At 38.3% G+C, this 22,845-nt stretch overlaps 1 long non-coding RNA gene across 1 annotated transcript in view; it reads left to right on the top strand.

The window, feature by feature from the left end:
* The window catches only part of LOC115600582, an 85,596-nt gene that overhangs the window by 48,024 nt on the left and 14,727 nt on the right, over positions 1-22,845 (top strand). The window lies entirely within an intron of this gene.

The following is a 22,845-nucleotide window of genomic DNA, read 5'->3' as shown; positions in this document are numbered from 1 at the left end:
AACTGACAAATTTTTGACATATCATTTTGAAGATTAAAATTTATATTTGTTTTCTACTACCATTGATTTTCCATGTTCAGATGATTGTAATAAATTTTACTTCTGCTAATTGATTTTGAGGGCTGGCTATTTTTAAAGATGCCAAAAGTGGCCAATAGAGTAGAACTTCAGTGAGCATGAACACCATGTTGCAGTCAGAATTGCAGCAAAGTGTTGGTACCATCGATGTAGCCGAATGCCATTTTTAAAGACCACTGGACTTTGCTATTCCCTCCAGAATTGTATTCAATATATATTGTCTACACAAGGAATCATAACTGTTCTTCCACCTTCCAGCATGTTTACAAGCAAAGCATCCAGTGTTGCAATACTGAAAATTACATATACTATTACTACCTTCATTGCTGAAAACTATCACAGGAAAACTTAATTACATAAAAGAATGTGTAATAGCTTGCGTATTTGTGCTGCCGTCATGAACAACTTGGCAAAGTAAGGCATTATCCACACACAAGTTCTAAGTTCATTTTGCACTCATGAAATTGAGATCTTAGTAGTGTGAATATTAACAATGACATGAAGGCTTGAAATTTTTCATTAACATATGGCACCCTCAGCAGAGTGTCAGTTCAGTCTAAGATAGCTGTTAAGTAATTTGGCAGAGACAGAACTCTTTTTTAACTCTTTTGTGGAAAGGAAATTAGAAGGTAAGTATATCATTTACTATTAACAGCCCTTTTCACCTCCCACAGAGCACCAGTGTTGTCATACCACAGTGCAGCAGAGGACAGCTAAAGGCAGTTTCCAACATGTCACGTGCAAGCCAATCTGCATCAGTATCACAATAACATGCAAGATTTTCAGTCATTCTTTCTGTAACAAGCAGATAATTTAAAATAACCTACATGCGTAAACCACGGGATTTTTGCTTTCCATCCTCATCAGCATTTCAGTTTGACAATTTAAGTGAAAAAGTATTATTAAACATAGGTAAATACCTTGTATTTCAATCCCTGTGAGTCTCCTCATTAGCACAGCCAAAAAAAGAGAATCTATATTCAACTGTATTGGGCAACACAACTGTACGAAATAACCAAGTTAAACTTTATTATGACATGGCCTAGTTCAATTTTACTATCTTCAGAAGTCCTTATTCTTTTGAACATCCTTAGCATGGATTAGTAAACAAGAAAAAGACTTAAACCAACAGTCTGTGAAACTTCCATTTTTCAAGTAGTTTGGTATACGTGATTCGTACTTCGGAGCAATTTTTCCAACTGTATGTAGTCAAAGAAAAATCACAAAGAACTCACCATCTGGTGATGAGATGGATTTTATTTTCTCCCTGGTAGCCAGTAGAGTGCTCTGTTTTGGCTTTAGTCTGAGAATAATTTTGATACATGGGGGCACGAGCCAGGGGGGAAGCAGCTGTGTATACTTAAGCTGTTGACTGACCATAAGCCATGACAGTGTTGTAGCTGTTTCAAGAAGTCAGTTAGGTTAACAGAAAGTTAGGAAGTGTTAGGAATATATACTGAATTTGGGAGTTTATCCGTAGTTGTTAATAAAATCTTTTGGTTTGCAAATTATTTTAAAGGCTTTTGCAGAAATTTGTTTGTATTCACACTACTGGAAGAGCGAGAATTCACTTTCTTGGATTAACTGACTTTTCTTAGTTGATCATTCCCACCCAAAGAAAATTATCTTACGAATTTGAGTTTTTCCCAAGTATGACGCCACTTACTGCTCTTAGAGTTGGGAAAAAAATTGCAGTCACTGAGTATTTCCCCAGGAAAAAATAAGGAATATGAGTGTAGCTTTAAAATGCAATATTAAATCAAATTCCATTTAAAGACAGTTTTTTATAGACTATCCGAGTAAATACCATTTTCGCGTAGTCAGAATCTTTTCTCCTCTTCTATTTCTGAATGGTAATGCAGATATCAATGAAAACTAAAAACCTACATAAAGGTCTGATTCCCAAGTAGGGTATTTATTAATGCATGCATGTATCTTTAAAAAGTATTAGATTCTTAGCTAAACTTTGGGCAACACTTATAAAAATCCAAGAACTCCTATAGTTCTAAAATAGAATATAATAACGAGGATTAAATCTTGCAAATTTTTTCAAACTTTAGCCATAACTATATAAACAAAGCAGAAGAATATGGTCAACTCTGAACATAATTGATACTTCCAGGTAAAATTAGTTACATGCTAATGTGTAACACAGGCAAAAACTACTTTCATCAATAAAAGCATTTATTTGAAAAATTTTGCTTTATTTTAAAATTCTAAATTTGCACTTAACTGCCAGGGATATTTACCATACTGACAAAAACAAATGTAAACAAACCAGTTGCACACCAACATAACCACTAGTGACCTCACCCAGCTTATTAGCATGTAACCAACAGCCATAACTAATAAGATTCTACAAATTGAACACAAAATACCAGTAGAAAAATGGAAGTTCTCATCATTGTCACTCAGTGAGACATCTACAGCAAGAACATAGCCTTTATTCCACAGGTCTAATTTCTGAGTAATCCTTGATAGTTTTGTCAGAATGTGAGGAAGAGCAGCAGTTCCTATCACCACCCTTCTCCCCAAGAAAAGACACCCTGATAAGCCATTGTGATTCAGTTAAACTGAAGAAGAAATATTTACCCTCTCACATAGAATTAAAACTTTGCAGCCTCTTATTGCTTTGGTTACTCCTTGCTGAACAGAGAAACCACTCACAATATTTATCCTCAGAAGAGAGTAACAGGAGGTCCTGAGTGGGCATCACAATCAGTCCCGGCTCCAACTGCCTCTGCTTGAGACACTCCACCATAAACAGGCAGCCCTCACTCTTCTATTTCTATGACCAGCAGTTTTTTAACAACTTTCTATTTCACAAATATCTACAGACTGATGGAAAAGTTTGGTTTCTCTTTGTATTATGCATGTTGCTTTTCATACCTTAGAATACATCCACAAGTAAATAAGCAAAACTTAAAAGGGGGAAATAATAGAGTGCAGCTCTCTTCCTAATAACTTCCGATAAAGTCTTCTACTGGGATGTTCTCCATCCTTTCTGTGTAGCGTATCATTGAAAAGATAAGCAGGCCTTATACAGAAAATGTGGCAGATTTCCCAGAGGAGCAAATAGAAAGTCTTTAATGGAGAGACATTAACTGAGAGCAGATTTTTTTTGAACTGTATATTTGCCTTCTGGAAATTTCTCTTTTGTCATAGCTTTTGTGATATAGGAAATCCAATCAAAAGTGATATTCTCACCAAGGAATTAATTTAGTTTTTGTATCAGCAGTTTTCCATTATAACATTCTAACTAGCAATAGGAAGGCATGAACAATACACAACACTTGGAATACAGTCATGAATAACAGCTGAAACTCCCACCACCTTAACTGTCTCTCTTTCATTTATGTTTATATATGCAAAGAATATCTCCACTATCCTTTAAAACTAATATGTAGAACTGTAGCTTTAGTACTGGTAACGATATACTCTGAAAATATATGTTTTCCTGCTACTTATGGCTGTCTGGTAACCTAATCAGCTCCTTTAAATTGACCCACAGCAAGCTCTTCTGCTGTTGCACAGGAGTTCCAATGTTTCAGATGGTGATGACCTGAACAAGTAGGAAAAAATTGGGTTGAGTTTTCAGCCAAACACCTGTGGCAGCAACCAAAATACATAGTGATTAAATTATTTCTGAAATTTATTTCTGTATTACATTTAAAAAGCAAAATTTCAAAAGGCAGAAATAGTTTTTCTTCCCAGGCTTTTGAAATTTTCAGGATATCAAAAATCATTTATTGATGCTGTTCCAGATATCTTTCACAAAAGGGTAGTGAAGAAATGAAATCAGAATTCCTATCTAGTCAAAAATCTACAAAACATATACTATTAAAACGAAAACAAACCAATCTTGAAAGAGACTTTTTGTATAGGAAAAGGAAACGTAAACTTAAAATCTCCTGAGTTCTTGCTTTAATTTATAGGAGGTATCTTCTTGCAGGCATAGGTGTATTGGAATTGAGGTTACATTAATCTGAAGCTCTGTAAGATATAGATTCAACCCAATTTATTTCAGTTTATACCCGTTAGCATCTGTATCATGTCTGCCATCTCAAATTCAAGAATAGATCAATCTTAAAGCCATAAAACATCACCCGTAGCTTACTCAAAAAAAAAGAAATTTAATTTAAGGAATCCTTCTAAGTACATTTACTCTTTCAAAATCAGGGAAAAGCTGAGAAGTCAACAGACTTGTTGTGAACTAAGTTTACTAGCTTAGCACAGATAGCTAAAATAGCTAGAGCCTTAGTTTGCAGCAACCTGTGCTTAGTTATGTAAAGGAAAGCCTCAAGGCCAATTCAAGCTGGAAGATGATGGAGACGCATCCTTATCAAGGAGCTACAACCAGAGAGATAAGAAGGAATTTAGAACCTGCTCTAAGACCAGGAAAAAACCCAATGTTGGACAAGAAAACCCCAGACTAAAATTCATCACTGTACTAAAAGAGATGTGTGCAATGCAAGTGAAGACCTTGTGATGGTCGAGTGCATATACTGCAAAGGGTATAAAAACCCTGAATGTCAAAGAATCTGAAGTCTTAGACACTGCTTTGGGAAACCTAGAGCAAAAAATTTTCCTTAAGACAAAGGATTTTCCGAAAAGATCTACTTACATAATATCTACTCAAAAAGAAATTTTTTTTCATCTGCACTAAAAGCTAGTTTCCATTCATTCCTTAATCACTTAGATCTACATAGCACTCTATACCCTCTCTGAGAATCAAAAAATGGCTTCCACAGAGGTGAAGTCAGCTTACCAGGGTGCTTTTCTGACCAGAAAAGAAATATATCAACAATCTGGGGGCGAATGTCAATGTTTATTACAAAATTGCTGCTTGTAAATATTCAAATTAGCGAAAGGCTTTAAAGTTATTAAATTCTTTGTCTGTGTGAATTACTGTGTATGATAATTGCCTATATAACACTGGCTGCAGCTATAGTTAAAAGTTTTTCAAGTGTAATTAACCATAAAACATATTTAGATACATAAATTTTGGCGAGGAAGCTGTTAAGAATGTATGACGGTGAAAGGTTTTTTCCTTTCTCTTGGGTTCCATTATACCCTTGCTACCTTGGGTAGGATTATGCTCTTATTACAAGTGATATATTCTTCTCTATTGTTGGAAGCGCTTTTCTTCCTGCATTATCTGAGGTTGCTGGGGTCTACCAGCGAAGCCATGGGTACTCCATGCAGCATTCTCTCATAAATTGCTTGGAATCAATAGCCTTTTTTCTCCCTCCAGTAGCTCTTTCACTGTAGAGAGGCTCTCCTCACTCCTGGGGTCTAAACCGCAGCACAATAAGCCACTCAAGAGGTTATGGAGTGATCCCCCACAGGTCTGTTGACCAAAACCACTCCTGCACCCCAAAACTCTGGTTTCTCAATCCCTCAAAAATACTCTGTTTATGTTTTGCCCAGTTTACACTAAAACTTCATATAAAATTCCCTGAGCTCATATCCCGACCAGCAGCCATATGGACAGATAGTCTGGGGTTGACACCCTGCAGACCCATCTGCTCTTCAGTTTTAGTAGGAGGTTCCCTTCTTTCAGTTCCGCCCACTCTTCAGAACTACTTTCATCAGACTCTCCCCAAGATATTCCTGTTCCAATCCTCTGGGCTTTTGCCCATAATCACTTCCCGAGTTTAAACAATTCTGGCAGGTTTTTTTGCTAGTGACAGCATAGTTTGTAAATTACAGCAAGATACAAGCACTGCTGGAAAAGAAATAGACATGCTACCTTCTCTTCCATTCTTAGCAGTTGCAACAGATTTTCCATCAAGCTCTCAAAAAACTCATAAAAAGGAGTTGGCTTCAACATGTCAAAGAGCAGCGTAATTAATCACACTTTCTAGTACTTAAGGACAGACTTGTTAAGATCTACACACTGCATAACACGATCAGTTAATCAATTAAAATTCTACAGATAACATGCCTTCACACATACATACAACCAAGTAACAATAATAAGAGATGAATGACTTCATTAAATTCAAGAGAAATAGTCAAAACAAGTCTATTAATTTCTATATCTAATTATGTTTTTGTAATATGCACAATTAAGACTCAAATGTCTGTCAGAAAAATTTGATGCCAGAAAAGAGATGATTGTTGGCTTTTCGGGAAACAAATTTATGATCTTATAAAAGAAAGAGTTAGCTGAAAGAATACCACTTGAAGAAGACTGTGGCCTGTGTTGAATACTCTTACATTCAGTGATATTCTCTTCATATTTACTGCATGGATTTTTTCTCTTATTTATATGAGTATTCTTCATTGTGTTAGTTAAAACCTAACTAGCATTTGCAGCTATATGGTTTACGTCCTAGCAGAGCTGGACAGTTAGCGTAATGAAAAAACAAGCTTCTTTATTTGCAAATTAAAAGCAAAAGTGGCAAAAAGAACAGTAATGTTGCCAAAGTACTGAATAAAAATGAAGCTCGAAGCAACTTAATTAGCGTTTTAATTTCCTGGATTCAGTGAAGATTAAACAGATATACTGAGAAAAATTTTGGAATATGAAGCACAAAGATACATGTTCTAGCTGTGAAAAAACGTAAACAAAAAGATACACACAAAACCAGAGAGCACTAAGAACACACTAAATAACTTTTGTAATTAACACTCAAATATCTTTAGGAATGAAAAAGACTGAAATATATTCATCCTGCACATTCATATATTTCTCTCCTTTTGCCTAATACATCAAATCCTGTACCTCTCTTTTTTAAAAGCTTCAAAATTCAAAGTTCAAATTCTGTCTTGTATTTACCCAGTACATTCAGCATTTCATTTACAGTAAAACGCTGCTTTCAAAGCCAGTCAGAATGCTTTTTTCAGCAAGGTGCATCCAAGTAAAGCTAGAAAGCTCTATGCATCAGTAACCATTACAGTGCGGAAAATGGTGGGCAAATGGGGAGAAAGTTGTCCTTTCATAACGTAGTTCAATCAACAAATAATCACAAAACAAGTATCTAAATGTGTTTTTAATGTATATGTTGTTCTGTGTTATGAACAACACTGAGTGAATTTACTGATACAGCAATTTTACATTATCCTTCTCACTTTGTATAACGAAAATGAGACTTCGGTAAATTCCTGGTTCAGGAACCTATTGTCTAGAAGAAAACCAAAAATAAGCTACTTGCTCTAGACATACAAAGGTTCCGTCAAAGCCCTGCCTCTTAAAAGCTTCTTTTTTATCATTTGAAAACTCCAAGAAAGAAAACTCACTTTTAAAGGGATTTGTTAGCGATGTGTGTGAAGGAGTAGAACAAAAGATCAGGAAAAGAGAATTCAGGCATTTCAGTTTTAATTACCCAGTGTTTTTCCTGACAATAACTCAAACTAGCATACCTGGACTTCTAACCACATGAAGTACATATGTTTTCTTCTGATATACCGTGCTACAAACTTAGTAGTCTGTCACCAAAATGATAATTTTTACATGGTAGAACATTTCTAAGTAAAAAGAATTTCAGAACCAGAGCAATACACATGCAGCACACACAGGTCATCTGGACTTTTTCCTTTCTTTTTGACTCTTTTCTTCCTAACGTTATAGTTAAATTTATTCAGGCAGATAAATGAGAAGACTTAATTGATCTTCTTACTTGATCAGGACACTTCAAAATTATTTTTTCCTCTTATTAAATCCAATTCTTTTTTAGTGGTGACGATAATTATCAGAACCCCTCTACTGTATTGTTTAAGTTTATGTAACTAGTGCTGAATTTTAAAATGTGCTTTATAACAGAGGCTATTTTCACAACCAATTACTCTCTTCTCAACGGTGTAAGCAAAAGCGTATTTTTCTGCTTGAGGAGTCACAAAACAAAAAGACAGCCTGTAAAGCAAAGCTTGCCAAAAACAGGAGATTAAAGATGAAGACACATTCTTGGAGAATTTCCCAGTCAGTAACCATCAGTGTCCTAACACTGACCTGTAGTGCTGCAGAAGACAGTGGAAGTTTTCCAGGTCCAACAGCAGCACTCTAATCCACGGGCTATTTAGAACATGGGGCTCCATTTGGGAGGCCAGATCTACTGGAGGCTGGTGGAGCTGGTCTGACAAAGAAGGGGAAGAGCTGTTTTGGTAGGAGGCTTGCCAGGCTGGTCAGGAAAGCTTTAAACTAGATGCGTTGGGGGAGGGGAGCATTGATCCATCCCAACATTCCTGGTCAGTTGCCAGCACCTGTAATAAGTGCTTGGAGCGATGTAGAGATGTTCCAGCTGCCCCAGCCATTGAGTCGGCTTCATTTGGAGCTCGGCTAAGGTGCCTCTATACAAACGCCCGTAGTATAGGGAACAAGCAAGACGAATTAGAGATGTGTGCAAGGCTACGGGAATATGATGTCATTGGTATCACAGAAACATGGTGGGATGGCTCCTATGACTGGAATGTTGGAATGGAAGGTTACAGGCTGTTTAGAAAAGACAGGCCAGGCAGACGGGGAGGGGGCGTTGCTATCTATGTCAGTGATAGGCTAGAGAGTATGGAACTCTGTCTGGGGACGGGTGATGAGGTAACAGAGTGTTTGTGGGTCAGGATCAAAGGGAAAACAGCAACGGGGGACATTACGGTGGGGATCTGTTACAGGCCGCCTGATCAAGAGGACTCTGTGGATGAAGCGCTCTACAGACAGATAGGAGCAGCCTCACGCTCGCAGGCCCTGGTCCTCATGGGGGACTTCAACCATCCTGACATCTGTTGGAGGGACGGTATGGCCCGGCACAAGCAATCCAGGAGGTTCCTCGATTGTGTGGAAGACAACTTCCTCTTTCAAGCAGTAGAGGAGCCGACAAGGAGAGGTGCCATGCTGGACCTTGTGCTCACCAACAGGGAGGGACTGGTTGGAAATGTAACGCTCCAGGGCAGCCTTGGCTCTAGTGATCACGAGATGGTTGAGTTTGAGATCCTCAGGACGGTGAGAAGAGCGTGCAGCAAGCTCACTGCCCTGGACTTCAAGAAAGCAGACTTTGGCCTCTTCAGGAGCCTCCTTAGTAAGGTTTCATGGGATACAGTCCTAGAGGGCAGGGGGGCCCAAGACTGCTGGTCGGTATTCAAGGATCACCTGCTACATGCTCAAGAGTGTTGCATCCCGACTAGAAGAAAGTGCAGCAGGAGGGCCAGGAGACCTCCATGGATGGACAAGGAGCTGCTGAGGAAACTTAGAGGGAAAAAAGAAGCTTATAGAAGGTGGAAGCAAGGACAGGCGGCCTGGGAAGAATACAGGAACATTGCCCGAGAAGCTAGGGACCAGGTTAGGAAAGCTAAGGCCCAGCTAGAATTAAGTTTGGCAAGGGATGTAAAAGATAACAGGAAAGGATTCTATAGATACGTAGCAAATAAAAGACAGGCTAGGCCCTCTCCAGAAGCTATCAGGAGAACTGGCTACCATGGATTTGGAGAAGGCTGAGGTTCTTAATGACTTCTTTGCCTCAGTCTTCACCAGCAAATGCTCTGACCACACAACCGAAGTCTTGGAAAGCAAATGCAGGGACTGTGAGAACGAAGACCTTAGGCCCGCTGTAGGAGAGGATCAGGTTCGAGACCATCTTAAGAACCTGAACGTGCACAAGTCCATGGGACCTGATGAAATCCATCCACGGGTCCTGAAGGAGCTGGCGAATGAAGTTGCTAAGCCACTGTCCATCATATTTGAAAAATCCTGGCAGTCAGGTGAAGTTCCCGATGACTGGAAGAAGGGTAATATAACCCCCATTTTCAAGAAGGGGAAGGTGGAAGACCCGGGGAACTACAGACCAGTCAGCCTCACCTCTGTGCCTGGCAAAATCTTGGAACAGTTTCTCCTGGAAAACATGCTAAGGCACATGAAAAACAACGAGGTGGTTGGTGACAGCCAACATGGCTTCACTAAGGGGAAATCCTGCCTGACCAATTTGGTGGCCTTCTATGATGGAGCCACGGAACTGATGGACAGCGGCAGAGCAGTTGATGTCATCTACCTGGACTTGTGCAAAGCATTCGACACTGTCCCACATGACATCCTTGTCTCTAAATTGGAGAGACATCAATTTGATAGATGGACCACTCGGTGGATAAAAAACTGGCTCGATGGCCGCACGCAAAGAGTTGTGGTAAATGGCTCGATGTCCAGTTGGAAACCTGTAACGAGTGGTGTCCCTCAGGGATCGGTGTTGGGACCGGTCCTGTTCAACATCTTTGTCGGTGACATGGACAGTGGGATTGAGTGCGCCCTCAGCAAGTTTGCCGATGACACCAAGCTGTGTGGTTCGGTTGATACGCTGGAGGGAAGGGATGCCATCCAGAGGGACCTTGACACGCTTGTGAGGTGGGCCGATGCCAACCTTATGAAGTTTAACCAAGCCAAGTGCAAGGTCCTACACCTGGGTCGGGGTAACCCCAGGCACTGCTACAGGCTGGGCAGAGAAGAGATTCAGAGCAGCCCTGCAGAAAAGGACTTGGGGGTGTTGGTTGACGAGAAGCTTAACATGAGCCGGCAGTGTGCGCTTGCAGCCCAGAAAGCCAACCGTATCCTGGGCTGCATCAAAAGAAGCGTGGCCAGCAGGTCGAAGGAGGTGATCCTGCCCCTCTACTCTGCTCTTGTGAGACCTCACTTGGAGTACTGCGTACAGTTCTGGTGTCCTCAACATAAAAAGGACATGGAGCTGTTGGAGCGAGTCCAGAGGAGGGCCACGAGGATGATAAGAGGGCTGGAGCACCTCCCATATGAAGACAGGCTGAGAGAGTTGGGGCTGTTCAGCCTGGAGAAGAGAAGGCTGCGTGGTGACCTCATAGCAGCCTTCCAGTATCTGAAGGGGGTCTACAAGGATGCTGGGGAGGGACTCTTCCTTAGGGACTGTAGTGGTAGGACAAGGGGTAATGGGTTCAAACTTAAACAGAGGAAGTTTAGATTAGATATAAGGAAGAAGTTCTTTACAGTGAGGGTGGTGAAGCACTGGAATGGGTTGCCCAGGGAGGTTGTGGATGCTCCATCCCTGGCGGTGTTCAAGGCCAGGTTGGACAGAGCCTTGAGCCACATGGTTTAGGGCAAGGTGTCCCTGCCCATGGCAGGGGGGTTGGAACTAGATGATCTTAAGGTCCTTTCCAACCCTTACAATTCTATGATTCTATGACTCTATATTTACACCTCATGTTCCCCAGCAGTTTGCTGAGTTTGGTAGTTGTCCATTTTTTCTGTTTCTAGAATCAGGCCTGCTTATTACGGAATACCTCTGCAAGAACAGCAGCTGGGAGAACCTTGTGTACACACAACAAGCAACCCATACAAGGCCGCTCACAGTGACCTTCATAGGGGCATTGAAAACTAGTCCCAAACAAGATGGAATAGCAAAATCACAAGGTCTTTCATTTTCTATTTCTGATCATCTTCCTACCTCTTTTCCTTAGCTTAGTGCTGATGAAAGGTCTTCCAGCCACTGAACCTTAGCTATGGTCACATTACTGTATCATGCAGTTTTGCTGACCGATGTTCCTTTTACTTATACTTTATAAAGCAGAGCAGTCACGAATAAACGCTAGACTGCAGCAGAATTTAATGACCGCACCATCTCTGATGTAAAGGTTGAGAATATTTATAAAGTCAGCCCAAGCAGCCAATTGATACTGTGGTAATTTCCATGATTCTGTCAATTACCTTAATACCAGTAAGGTCACACTCTGCGTAGAGTACAAAGATCAACAGTATGTCAAAGAAACCCATGTTCTGTGGTGCATCTGAAATACCAGCTATGCCAATTTGCGGTTTGTTTATGCATCTATCATATAAGGACTTCACTTTTTTATTCCCACAAGTCTTGGTTAGTAGTAACCATTCCTTGCTAATTTAAAAATCTTTTTCTTTTGGGTAAGATATCACTCCTACTGATGTCTTCATTTGCTTTATCTAACATCCCTTCATTCAAAGACACAATGCCCTGTGCATCCAAACGGAAAACTGAAATTACCCAACTTAATGCTTCGTTTAAAGCACCGTTATTTTCTTCAAATCTTTCACCTTCTCATACACTTTCTTCCTACGTTTGCTTACAGACCCATAAAGTAGAAGAACTATCTACTTTTTCATCTTTAAAGACAGGAAATAAAGGACTGCAAGTCATTGTGTTCACTCTCAAAACACGAGATTTGCACTTTCTCTGCTGAACCCCAGATATCATAAAGCTAGAAGACCCAGAGAAATTCTGGCAGAATAGCCTAAAACAAGTACTAAAGGAAAAGTTCTCCTCTTTGCCACAGAGCTGGGAACTATGCATTACTTTCGTCAAAGGTTGTGCAGGATGCCCAGTGCAGACCACACAAATTCTGCAAATTCCCCTGCCCCACCTGCTACAACGGTGACTTCCTTCACTCTCATGAAGTTTTTTGTAAATATCTGAAATTATAAGGATTTTTTGCTCAAAATACAGTTTCTACAGGTTTTGTGTAAGCTATATAATTATGCTTCCTGTTCATATACTGCCAACACTGTTTAGAGCTTTAAAAGAAAAGACTGTCACATTTTTAACTTATAAGTCATTTGAAGGAGTCTGCAGGTCTGCTTTATGTAACAGAATAAAGTGCAACTCCCTAAATTACAGCATTTTCCAGCTACATCTCTAACAGGGCAGTGGCTCAGGATATGTTGTAGCAATAGATTTGTAGAGTGAAAAAAATTAACCGACTTTAACATTAGAGTGAAAAGTTCCGACACTCCGATGGGTTTGAAAAATTTCTTGTAATATTCGGTAAATCTCAAAGCACACTCCAATGTGCAGAATTTACCCAAACCTGTTTCCAGCCTTCTAGACATTTTGAACTGATACTTTAGATAATGTAAAGTATATTAATGCTCATATTTTCAAATCAAGAATAGACTCAAACACAATGCTTTGTAGCATCAAAAAGCTTCATTAAAAAAAACCCCACTATTTACTGCAGCTCAATTTCAGCCACAATATTACTCACGTTATACTGAACACCACAATGAATGTGATTTTCAGATGACATTTTCACCTGCAGTGATGTGAACTGAAATAAATCTTGCAGAAGCCAAAGTAATTGGAATTGCTATCTAAAAGTTCACACCCGGGATATTTATAATTCTAAGGATATCTTATAGCTGCTCTTTGAAATTGACATGACAGGAAGGTTAAGAAGCTTAAGAACAGAATGTCAAAGATGATCAGGGTAAAAGCACACAACTGGGAGTGCCAAGTTTCACCCCTATTTTATGTTACTATGTAATTTTCACCTCTCATTTCATGCAGGTCAAAATAATATCTTTAAGATGTGTAATGAAGAGTCACTTAATTGCTGATCTTCTTGGCACTAAAAAATCATTTAACGTTTCAGGATTTTTCTGCCATCTCAAGCAAGCTCAAAGACAAGGTTCTTTTATATTTTTTACGACCATCCTGATTTAAAAAATAAAGTAGGTTTTTTTTCACGAATACCTTGTAAGAAATGCCACGTTCAGCAAAAAATTTGCTGCTGGTCTGCTTATGTGAAAAATGTCTTTCCCATTTCTTATTTAAAGGTAATTTAACAAGCGTAGAAAACTGGACGTCAACACAGACTACCAATGTGACTTACTTCTTTACTTAGGTCTTATTCTCAGAAGTGACCAGGAAGATACAGTGATCTTGGTACCTAGTTAGGGATAACAGGCAAAATATTTAAAAAGCTTCCTAGCAGAGGACTCGAGGCAAAGAGACTGCTACAATATGCTGCTGCAAATGATAGACTCAGAGCTACTGCTTGATAGCTCCAATTTCACCTTTCGTAGAGTAATTAATGAGGAGAGTATGCATTTTTCAATACAGCCCCTAATTGTAGGCTAAATATAGCAGATTGCTGTTATGAGGACTCATTGTTTAATGACTGTATAAAGCTTTAATCATAGAGACAGATAACATTCAAGTGGCATTATTTTTATGGAAAAAATGAGTCACATATTTTGTTTTCTTTGCCACATACAGCCACAGAAAATATTTTTTTTGTAAAACAAGGTAGAAGTTATGTGCTTAAAAGAGTAACATGAGGAATAACCGGAGCTACACGCTTCGGTTTAGTGCTCATAACTTCATGTCTGGAACTAAGTAACGGTGATACCGCATAACTAAAATTAGTCTTAAAAAAATTAGGTTACATATTTGTTTTTTCTCAGAAGTAACTAATATGTCATTACTCAAAATTACATTTACCAGTTTAGACACTCCTTAAAGGAATCAGATTATCAGAAAAGAAAATAAGCAGTCGTGTTTTGAACAGGACCATGTCAAGTTTTTCAAACTGGTCTCTGGCAACCAAGAACTCCAAAGTTACATCATATTATGTAAAATAAATCTTCATAAAAAACAAGAACTATTGCAGCTATCTAAATATAAAATATACAAGGTTTTTCACAGTAATGCTTCATAATTTAAGATCACAGCAGCTGCCCAGGAGCAAATCAAACTTCCTTTTTGAGGGAAAACTCTGCAAAACTGCGGAGAAATTGTTTATTCCCCATAGCCTGATAAGGAAAAATTATAAAACATATTGTCAGAGTGCTGGCGTAAACCACTACTGAAGTGAGGTAAAATGTCTTTCGTGATATAAATCTCTTAGAATTAAGACACATCAGCTAAGGAAACACACTGCCCGACTACTTGATAGCTCATGGAAACAGGACAGCCAGAACTAGGTAGGAAGGAGTGGAGTGCTACACAAGCTGTTCCCATCAAAGCAGCAAACCTAACGTCTTCTAGTAGTTTCCTGGTTCCTCTGTTTTTGAAGTTTGGAGTAACATTGCTCTTCTTCCAACGATCGGGTAACTGTCCTGTTATTCGTGAGATTTCAAAGGTGATTGAGAGCAACAACATATGCCAGCTCCCACAGCACTCTTGTGTGTATCCCATGAAGACCTACAGATTTATGGCCTATCCCTTCCCAGCTTTTCCCTAACTCAGCTGCTGCTCAGGTGTCCCTGGTTTCAGGAACCTCCTGTGCTGCCAATGCTGTCGCCTGACCTAAAGAGTAATAGAGGAAGCAGCATCTTTGTTATATCTGCAAGAAAGGTGAAACGTTAATTCAACAGTGAATGCTGACAAGAAATACAGGGCACATAAAAAGCACTTCTGAGCTCTAGAGCCATTTAAATGCTCTTGAGCATTTAACAGAACTTCTTACCACACTGTGACTATAGGGACGAAGCGGGTATAAAACACTTGAGGTCCAACATATCCTGTTAATATCCACTAACCAAAGGGTGCTTTGACGACGTGTAATAGGCCATTTAAAGTAAAAATTTTGCTCACTCTGCCCAATTTTTATTTACAAGCTGAGGGAAAATACCAAGTTGAGCTGCTCTCCTGTTTGTTGAACACAGCAATACACAGCTGGTTAGAACCGGCTTCCTCTGAAGTCACAACTGTCAATAAATTAGATCTGTGGCTTCAGGAGCACGCAGGAAATAATGCAGCCTGTAAATGTCTGAAGACAAAGTTTAAACATTGCAGCTGCTACCTAACAGGTAGTCCTCTGCAGGGTGCTCTTTTAAAGTAAGAATGAAGGCACTGCACTTTATCACTATATATATAACTATTCAAGGTGTGCAAGAACCTTTATTAAGGGAAAACTGATTTAATTTAGAACTTTCGGTTCTTACACATTAAGAGTTATAAATGTTAAAACGCCATGAAATAATGCTTTTCTATTTGTTTTCCCCACACATGTGAAAATCACCTTAAAAATATGAATGTCTTTTAACCTCTAAGAGTCAGAGTTGAGCATTTGCAAGTTTAACACTTTACCATTCATTTTTGCCTGAATATTACTGTCTTTTATAAACTTGTGAGATAGCAATGTGCACGACAAATAATTGCTTCAAGCCTTTAGCTTTTTTATTAGTCCCCATACTTTCATCTACTATATACAAATAATTTTACCACAAAAATACAGTGGTGCACAAAACTAAGCAGATTAGTTTACGTATTTATTAGATCTTCTCCCAGTCATAAGGGTTTGGAAACAGCGTTCTCTCAAGATAGTTTTTGTTTTATATAATATATCATATTTTATAATCAAAACAAGATCTGTAACTCCATGTACGAGCTGTGGTGCAGAACTTCGGCAGCGGCAAAAATCATGATAAATGGTGTGAAGACATGTCGGGGAAGTTCATGAGCACTGCTCAGGTCAGGCTGGGTATCGGTCGACTGATGGTGAGTAACTGTATCCTCTCCCCTTGTATTATACCTTAGTTACTGGACTGCTGCTATCTCAACCCGTGGGAGTTACATTCTTTTAATTCTCCTCCACATCCTTCCGGGAGCAGGGGGAGGAAGAAGGCGGGGAGTGAGTGAGTGGCAGCGTGGTTCCGAGTTTACTAGCTGGGCTTAAGCAAGGACTGTTCATGAATGCATCAAAAATGACCTCATGGCCTCCACACAATGAAGATTTTCCATAAGGACACATCTGATGTGTAGCTTAATTTTCCCTGATGGAACCCCAAGTGCCGTAGGCATGTAGATTACCATCTACTGCAGACCAGATGCTGCAGTTTTGGCTGAAATGAGGAGGTAAAGTCTGACTTTTCTAAAGTCTCTAACTTTGGAGATGCTCTCCCTCTCCAAATTAAGCTTCTAGTTCAGTGATGACAAAACTAGAGCTGATAATAATGATGCGATTATATCATATAGCTAAGCACAGTTCTCTGCTGGAAGTAATTTGTTCCCAAATCTGTATAGTCAAAGTAGTGAACATAAACCGTAACCTAGACGCAGGCCGTAATTGATTTAACACAACACTAAGCTGTAGGACAGCACTGTAAACTGTCATCACCCATTCTAATATTCTTGGTGTTTTCCCTTAACACTTTTCACTTGTAAACCGTAAGAAGTTTTGAGACACAGTTTGTAAATAGCAACCTTGGTAACCCTGATTTACTAGGGTTTATCAGAGGGCAGATGACTAAGTGTAGAAATAAAATAGCAAAAAGAGCCACAAAATAAAAAAGCCAAACAATAAAAATCAACAGTTTGATCATAGAACATTTTGCATAGAGATTGCTATATCCACTCTTGTTTTGCACCCATGGGCGCCAACAAGCATGTCACTTCTGCTGCATTCTGGATACAGAATTTTGCTGCCTACATAGGAAAATGATCTACCATTAGAAGCAGATGTTCAACTGTGAAAAAGTGCTCTTCGTAGTAAGGCTTGCATGTCTGGTTTTTGCATGATGATTATTTACAATGAGCTACCAAAATAATAAACTACATGTGAGTGCTCTCCTCTATTTATTGTCAATCTTTTACTGGTAGCTGTGATATAATTCATGCTAATTTTTGACAAAAATCTACATAATTGTTAGGAGAGAGACTGGGAGAAAAGATGGCAAAGCAAAGATTTAAGGATGGAAAGGATCACTGCAATTTCACAAGCAGTAGGAAAAATGATTTATTCATGATATCCAATGTTGCAGTTACAGGAAGCATCCAATTGCACTGCAAAAGACCAAACATTTGCACAATGAAATTCGTCTTTCAGAGGCACTGCTTTGTATATCCCAGAGGTTTCTTGCATTAGTAACGATAAAAGACTTACCTTGGAAAGAAACTGTCATCCTATTTCTCATAGAGTTCCACAAATAAGATAAATTCTAGAAAAGTTTTTTATTATTTTACTGTTGTTCAGGGCCACGAAAAGTGCACCTAAATAAACCAGCAAGAACTGTCATCTGTATAATCTGGTAGAGAACTCTGCAGTCTGTTTTTTTTCTTTCTTCTCCCGACCTATCACCAATTGGTATCCTTATTAGCAATCAGTCAATAGGAAAGAGGGAATTTCTTGTTCTCTTGTTAGAGGGTTATACTCTTCTATTTACAGATTTGCTTTCGACTGCAGTGGGGAACTCTATATTGGCTGTTCAGTATTTTATGCTCCTCTAGATTCCCAGGGATACTGCAATTTCATAAATTTTACGAATGACACCGAGGCTGCCCCTAATATTTTATCTGCCTTTCTGTCTCACAAGTATAACCTTATTGTTTTCTAAGTTAAAAATAGTCCTCATTAATTTCATGATAGAAATGGAAAGGAGGCAAATGAGCTTGCTTATGTGAAAAGATTGGTTTTTTGATAACACTATCAACACAGCCTTGCAGAAAAACTTTTTTTAAATTGCTGCAAGCACAATTTAAGAAATGAAACATTAACTTAATGAAAAAAAATGACTCACTTGATATGATGTCATCACCATACAAAAAACATGTAGATGCAATTGTGTTACAAATAGCAAGCTCAGTTCTTGAACACTACTGCACTTACTCACAGGCAATGTGTTACTACAGTGCCCTCTCTTTGGTCTAAATAAATTTGAAAGAAATGAATGCTAAATTATGAGGTTCTAACTGAGAGTTCTAGGAGCAAAAATATGTCCCCTCATGTGTACACCAGTGTTATCCTTCTTGTCACTCCATGACGAACTGGCACTTGGCTTCAGCAAGCAATCAAGCTAAGTTTGAAAATTAAAGAAAGCATAGTACAATGACTAGAGTGACTGTAAAAGACTTGTGACACCATGGTCTGGCCACAGGTTACCCATCGGGTCTACTGCATAGTTCGCTGCCATAAACATAAATCTTTTTCAGACGAAGCCTTGAGATAATGTTTGAGCCCACTGAAAACACTCTGAGCTTCTTGTGTCTCCGTTCAGAGAACAATCAGACTTAGCCCTACTAAGCAACTCCAGATCTAACAACTGTGGATGTTAATTCCTCCCACGGTGATTGCTTTTTTATCTACTAAAAATAAATGATGAAGCGGAGAGTGAAAGTCTGAACCTGAAAAGCTCAAGGTGGGCTCTCCATTTCTAGATAAATAATGCTATCATGGGATATCAAAGATGCAACAGCACAGACAGACAAAATGGAAAACCATGTGAAACACCATGTTCCCATACTGAAAGGGAGGAGAAGCTCCAAAAGGGTGGATGAGGAGAGAAAATTCTAAGAAAATGTCGAAACTCCTCCCCTCATAATTTCTACATTTAAAGACAAATCATTGCAATTCACAGTTAGCCAAAGCGCTCAGGCTGGTGCTGACTCATGAATAAGGAATTGCTCCAGGGATTGTGTGAGGAAATGGGCGTGACTTCAGTAGATTCTGCATTTACCTACCTTTCCAATTTCACCATTCATTTTGTCTCCTAGAGCCATTTTAATAAGTAATTGGATGCACTCTTTCACTACTGTTACTTAAGATTAAAATGTTTCCTTCTTTGTCCACAAGAAAGTAAGTGTGTACTGCACATGCAGTATTAGAGAAGAAATTGAACTCTATTTCTCAAAGCTTAGGATTTTGAGAAATCTCTTCAGACTGCTGGCATTCAGCAGTCTGAAGCTAGAACTAGAATGGAAGCTAGAACTAGAAACACATCAATTAATTCAAAAGGATGAATGCAAAATTTAAATGTAGATGGGAACTATGAAATTACATGAAACAGCAGGACAGAAGAAAGTGTTAAAAAACATTCTAGGTGTATAAGCAGGGTCAAATATGCATGAGGTATCAAGCAATCATTTTCCTATGCTGAAGGGTATGATTTAACACAGAAACTCTAGAAAACAATGTTAGTAGTTATAAAAGTCTAGAAAATATAACTAGTGAGAAAAATCAAATTACTGTTATTCAGATGGACAGAAATAGATTTAGAACATGTTGTAAACTGACAATTAGTTGTCCTTTTATCAGCGTAATTATGATAATTAGATTACAAGGGCTACAGTATTTGCTGAATATTCCTACAATTGACAAATATTCCCAGTCATAAATAAGCTGAAGAGGCACATGCTCTGGTTTTTTTTTTGAGGTAGGTGCTAGCAAAAGAAATATATGCTACATTGTCTTCAATGTTATTGAAATATTTTTATTGTTATTGATATATTGTTATTCATACTATTAATTTTTGGTTGTACAAAATTATAATTAGCTGTTAAAATCTGTGGAAGTGGGTTTATTATATGTCTAACTGTAGTTATACATATACATATAGCACATATATTTCAGATTTATAAAAAAATGAGAAGTATGTGGGGTAAATGATCTGTGGTAGGTTTTTCCTCATTTTCTTAAGGATTGCACTGTTAGGTAAAATAAATATTGGACTTACAGCATTTTTATAACCTTTCAAAGGAGAGCTGAATAAATTTTAAGTTCTCACGAACAAAAAAACTTCTATAAACATCATTTTATAAGTATAATTTTCTTTTAAAGAACATTAAAAGCAGGACCGTAGCTGTGTTTTCAGAAGGTTTAATGACAGATTTCGTGAGTGCATAGAATATTTCTTACAGAAAGACACGCATTCTGATTTATACACAATAGAGCAACACTATTAATGCTACGCTAAAAGTATCGTTATGGCTTTATGGCTTATGTATCCATTAATTCAGATTGCATTACTTAGAAAAAGGGGAAAAAAAAAATAAGAGATCTTTCCTTGTACAAGATAAATAATTTAGAAACAAGTATATTTATCTGGCATATTTTCTGCTGACCACAAACCTAGCTGGAGTAGAAATAATTGCAGTAATATTTACTTGAGGGTGTAATGTTCTTTTTCACTAAGCTAAGCAACCATCAAATCAAATAAAATCAAAATATTCCGGGGAGGTAGCCAACTTCTGTGTCCATTGATCCTCAAGCTTATTTCTTCTCTATTTCTTCAGAATTTCAGTCCTATGTAGCAAAAATATTGCAGCTAATTGTAATTGGCCATGTTGTAGCTAGAATTCCGGAATGAACATTGCCCGTATCTGGAGAGGACTGGGTACCCTGGTTCCTTACTGACACAGCTGTTCGGTTTCAAATGACAGACAACACTTGCAATTACTAGATCTAGTGCTATTTTTATGTACTGATCTTTAATAATGTCAGAGTCTTTAATGAATTCATATGTGTACTTCTCACATATGAGCAATTTATTGAAATCACTAGATGCTTTGATTTGAAGTACGACCTCAAAGAAATACAGCATATCTGCTTCATGATGAAATTAAACCTAAGCATTTCAGCCTTTTGAAAGAATGACTACAGCATAATGAGAAAGGTCTTTACAAAAACTCCACAATCTACATATTTTGCATTTTGTAAGAAATTCAATGTCAGGTCAGCAGTAAAATTTTCATGAAGTCATGGTTTAGTCCTGACTTTTACAATGAACTATTATATTTGCAAACATTCAACCTCTTTTTGAGTTTCGTGAGCCTAAAGAAAAACACAATACCTGATCATTATAAATGGCTTCTTAGGCAGTTCTTTTTCAAAGGTTTGCAGGGAATTAACTAGGGCAAAAGACTTAATAAAGGTAATTCACTTCCATTGAGGTCCGAATGACTAGTAGAATGGTCTAAGCGTTACTATGAAAACTTCATACTGGCCATTTTTTATGCATTCATTAAAAAAAACTTTATTAGGAAGACAGTGTCTAGAACAAACCTATTGTTAAGAATAAGGGTAGCAGCCTTACTGAGAGCTGGTGGGTTTTTGCCACTGGCAGGCAGAATTCACCATACATGTGCTGCTTTCTCAAGCAGAATTTCTATAGCCACAAGTATTTTCCAAAACTCCCCTCCCTGTCAGAAATGACAAAAAACCCAAGAAACTAGGATTAGATTCTCTTGACAATCTGGGAAATATTATTTCACCTTCACTTCATTGATTTTACAAAAGGTTTTTGCACCTGCATGTGCATAATGCAGAAAAATTAGAATCTCTGTGCAGTGAGGTTTTCCCAGGCAACCCCTTATCCATTGGCTCTTTCTCCATGATACTGTTCACGCCACTCTGAATCCTTGAATAGATTTCACTTTTGCAGACATAAAGAACAGGGGCAGAGAGAGGGAATCACCATATCAAAAAGTTAAGTCATTGACTATATCAATACTCTTATTTCAATTTATAAGAATTTTTGAGTTGTGTGCAAAGGTCGGTTGTAAAACATGAAATTAGTTTATTATCCTACATACGAAAAAAAGTGTTTTCAGTTTCCCATAGAAATTGTATCTTATATTTAGAAAAAAGTTTGTGATATCTTACTAAATATTTCTGATTTCTTTCCTAATTCAGTTATTGTCATTTACATTTAATGACTTACACATCCTGAGTTTTCACAAGAACTGCCAATTAAGCTACAGATTCTTAAATACAGAATCACTTGAATTGGAAACTCTCTCAGAGAGACATCAGGGAAAGCATTCCTGATGTACCACCATTTCGTCCGTGGCAGTATTCCAAGATGAGGGCTGTGCTCTCACCTGCCAGCTTAATCTGGTTTTACTACAGGGTGCTGGAAGCCCAAAGAGAGCTGAAAGCTTATGTTTTGGCAAAATATTTATGTGTCACAGAGATTGAGCCAAATAAACATTCTTTTCATAATTTTCACCTGTTTTGAGAAAAAAACTTTCTTCCCACTGCCAAAAAACTTGTGAATTCCTGCAGCAGCCATTATCATCTCCTGCAGGTCAGTTCCCTTTCCTTGCCCTTTCCTTTTCCTGGGAAAGGTGGATGGAGCCAGTAACCCAATATTGATGCAGCCACTAAAGATCATCAGCAAGCTTCTGGAATCATACCATGTCCCACCCATCCTGCTGCACTAAAGAGCATCGTTTCTCAGCTAGAGAAAGAAAGAAAATCATGTGGTCCTTTTCTCTTTTGACGTTCCTTTAAGATGATGGTAAAAAACTGCCACACATCTCCACATCTAAGCACATACACTCAGGCAGGAAC

The sequence above is a fragment of the Strigops habroptila genome, chromosome Z (genome assembly GCF_004027225.2).
Source record: "Strigops habroptila isolate Jane chromosome Z, bStrHab1.2.pri, whole genome shotgun sequence".
Taxonomy (NCBI): Eukaryota; Metazoa; Chordata; class Aves; order Psittaciformes; family Psittacidae; genus Strigops; species Strigops habroptila.
Note: the sequence above shows the minus strand (reverse complement) of the source record. Positions and strands in the feature narration are given on the sequence as shown.